At 33.3% G+C, this 4,029-nt stretch overlaps 1 non-coding gene across 1 annotated transcript; it reads left to right on the plus strand.

The window, feature by feature from the left end:
• The first annotated feature begins 2,382 nt into the window (after window positions 1–2,382).
• LOC139903514 (small nucleolar RNA R71) lies at window positions 2,383–2,489 on the plus strand. Its single transcript, XR_011778329.1, has one exon. It is a non-coding gene; the product is annotated as a small nucleolar RNA R71 (small nucleolar RNA).
• The last annotated feature ends 1,540 nt before the right edge of the window (window positions 2,490–4,029 follow it).

Below are 4,029 nucleotides of genomic sequence, written 5' to 3' on the forward strand. Positions count from 1 at the left end.
AATGAAAGGTAAGGGAAAGTGATCTTTTCTGGTGGCGTCATTTAATTTTCTATAATCAATACAAACACGCCATCCTGTTACAGTTCTAGTAGGAATAAGCTCATTTTTCTCATTTGTGATGACAGTCATGCCACCTTTCTTAGGCACGCATTGAACTGGGCTTATCCATGGACTATCAGAGATTGGATAAATTAAACCTGCATCAAGCAGTTTAATAATTTCTTTCTTAACAACATCTTGCATATTAGGATTTAGTCTTCTTTGGCGCTGCACATACATTTTATGACCTTCTTCCATAAGGATTTTATGTGTGCAATACGAAGGACTTATTCCTTTAATATCATGAATTTTCCAAGCAATAGCTGGTTTATGAGCTTTTAGCACATAAATGAGTTGTGATTTTTCATTTTCAGTAAGAGAAGACGATATTATTACAGGTAATTCAGATTCACCATGTAAATAAGCGTATTCCAAATGGTTTGGAAGTGGCTTTAATTCTAATGTCGGTGGTTCTTCTATCGATGATTTATATTGATATCTGTCTTCTTCTTTTAGCATTTGAATTTCTTCTGTTGTTGGTTCATATCCATTAGCCATAAGTGTAGCTAACATTTCATTTTCATCAATTGGTTCAGTTTCTTCTCCTAAAGAACATTCTCCTGTTCCTTGTAATTCTGGAAATTCTTCTAACAATTCTGCATGTGAATCTATAGTTTGAATATAATAACATGTATCATCTGCAGATTGCGGTTGTTGCATTACTCTATCCACAGAAAAGGTAACACTCTCGTCCTCTATACTTAGGGTCAGTTTTTTACCGAACACGTCTATTATTGCTTTGGCCGTTTTTAAGAATGGTCTTCCTAATATGAGAGGAACTCGAGAATCTTCTTCCATGTCCAGAATAACAAAATCTACTGGAAATACTAAAGTACCAACTTTAACTAGCATGTTTTCCATTATCCCTTTAGGATATTTTACTGATCGATCGGCTAGTTGTATGCTTATTCGTGTTGGTTTCAATTCTCCAAGGTCTAGTTTAGCGTATAGTGAATACGGCATTAAATTTATACTAGCACCTAAGTCTCCAATGCTTCTATTGAACTAAGACTACCCAGAAAACATGGAATTGTGAAACTTTCTGGATCAGATAATTTTTCTGGTATCTTATTCAACAGCACTGCAGAATAATTAGCATTCATAGTAACAGCCGAGAGTTCTTCCATTTTCTTTCTATTTGTGATTAGATCTTTCAAGAATTTGGCATACCTTGGCATTCCTGAAATCACATCAATGAAAAGAAGATTGACATTTATCTGTTTAAACATATCCAAGAATTTGGATTGCTCGGCTTCAAGTCTCTCTTTTCTCATTTTACTCGGGTAAAGAAGTGGTGGTTGGTATGGTTTAACATAAGGTTTAGCCTTAATTGTGTTATCTTCATTAACCTTTTCAACTACCGATTCTGTTTCCTTATCTTGTTTAGATTGTGGTTCTTGTAGAGTAGGAATAGCTTCATCAGAAATTACAGGCATTTCAGGTGGTTTAAGTGTAATACCACTTCTTGTGGTAATGACTTTAGCTGTTTCATTCCGGGGGTTAGCATTTGTATCGCTAGGTAGACTTCCCGATTTTCTTTCACCTATTAACCTTGCTAGGTTGCTCACTTCTTGTTCAAGATTTTGAATAGAAGCTTGTTGATTTCTAAATGCTTGAGCATTTTATTCATTGGTTTGTTTCTGAGATGTGAAAAATTGAGTTTGAGATTCAACTAGCTTCAACATCATGTCTTCTAAATTTGGTTTTTTATCATCGGTTTGTGGTGGTTTGTTTTGAAAAATAGGTCTTTGCTGATTGTAAGTATTATTGGATACTTGTTGATTGCTAGGACCTTGTTGGTTATTGTATGGAACATTTCGGTTATAATTCTAGTTTTGATTGTAGATTGGTCTTGGCGGTTGATAATTATTCTGATAATTATTTCCAGGCCTTTGGTTCATGTATGAAACATTCTCTCTTTGTTCCATTGTTAGTTCAATACTGAGACAATCTTTTGTTAAATGTGGTCCTCCACACTGCTCACAACTAATTCTTATTGAGTGAATATCTTTAGTCATTTTTTCCATTCGTCTCTCGATAGCATCTATCTTTGCAGAAATGGAATCGAAGTCATGGCTAGAATCGGCTCTAGCTGCTTTAGATGATCTAATGATATCTTTTTCTTGTTGCCACTCATGTGAGTGGGAAACAGTGTTATCAATAATTTTGTAAGCGTAAGTTGCGGTTTTCTTCATAATGGAACCACCAGCTGCTATATCAATGTCTTTTCGTGTAGTGATGTTGCATCCTTGGTAGAATATTTGTACTATTTGACAAGTGTCTAAACCATGTTGCGGACATCCTCTCAATAACTTTTCAAATCTTGTCCACGCCTCATAAAGAGTTTCATTTGGCTTTTGTGTGAACGTAACTATTTCTCCTTGAAGTCTTATGACTTTAGATGCCGGAAAGAATTGTTTAAGAAATTTTTCAACTAAAACGTCCCATGTAGCAATCGCCCCTTCAGGTAACGATTCTAAACAATCTTTGGCTTCTCCCTTTAAAGTCCAGGGAAATAACATGAGATATATCTGTTCATCCTCCACTTCTCTTATTTTAAATAGAGTACAAATCCTATTAAAGGTACGAAGATGTTCATTTGGATCTTCCTTCGGTGCACCACTAAATTGGCATTGATTTGTTACCATGTGTAGAATTTGTCCTTTGATTTCATAATCTGGCACATTAATGTCAGGTTGAGTAATTGCGTGACCTTGACCAGTGCGTTTAGCTCTCATTCGGTCTTCCATACTTAGAGGTTCCACATTCTCCATGATTGAATTTGTTGAATCTGAATCACTAGAGTATTCTGATTTAATGGGTTGTTCTTCGACAATCTCCGTTTGAATGATTGGTGGTTCCGGAGGAAAGATTAATGGTTCAGGATCTCTAAATTGTCCCTGAATATCCTCTGGATTCTCAATTGTGAGGTCGGGTTCAAAAAATGGATTATCAGAATTTTGAATTGGAGTACTTGGTTGAATGGATGACGATTATAAAGAAAAATCAACGGCGACAATATTGTCTAGATGTCTTGATCGAGTTACAGGTGGTGAACGTACAAAAGATGGTGAATGTTTTGCTCGGTGCATTCACTGAATATCCTATTAGTTATAAAAAATAAAAATTATATAAGTTATCAAATTAATAGACTTTTCTGCTTTTGCCCACGTTTCGAATAGACAATAGATGTAGCAGAGAGCCAGAACCCTTTAAATCGGAAGCTCACAACTCAGCCACTAACAAATCCAACTATTACAACGAAGCAGAAAATTTAGGATGTCTATCAATTTAACCACTTAAAATAATTCTTCGTTGAAATTTAAAGAAATTTTAGAGAAGAAATAGAAAATTCTATGTCCTAAAAACTAGAGTGTCGAGAAATAAGAAAGAAAAAGAGCGCGTCGAAAAACGTCGAAAAATAAAAATTAGAAAGTAGCGCGTCGAAACTAAAAAAAAAAACTAAAAACTAAGAATTAAAAGTTGCGTCTTAAAATATTAAAGCTTAAAAGAAATACTATATCCCAAATGGCAATAACTTAAAAAGGTACTAAAATATAAAAACGGCGTCGCAAAATTCTAAAGCACCTAAATCTTAGTCTTAAAGAAAAAGTACTTAAGGGATTTTACGGCAAAGCCTAAAAATCTAGAAATAAAAATAACTACGGCAAAAACTATATCTTAAAACTAAATACGGGCGAAAAATACAAAAAAAAAATACGCTAAAACAAATAAAAAGAAACAAAATATAAAAATAAACTTAAAGTTGTAAAAAGTACAATTTTTATAAAAATATTATTTTTATATTATTTATTTTATAAAACTATTACTTTTATATATTTATGAAACTAATTAAACTAAAAATACAAATTAAATAAAAACTAAAACAAATTATTATTAAGTATAACCCTAATTAGGGTTTAATAATAA

The sequence above is a fragment of the Rutidosis leptorrhynchoides genome, chromosome 3 (assembly GCF_046630445.1).
Source record: "Rutidosis leptorrhynchoides isolate AG116_Rl617_1_P2 chromosome 3, CSIRO_AGI_Rlap_v1, whole genome shotgun sequence".
NCBI classification, from domain to species: domain Eukaryota; kingdom Viridiplantae; phylum Streptophyta; class Magnoliopsida; order Asterales; family Asteraceae; genus Rutidosis; species Rutidosis leptorrhynchoides.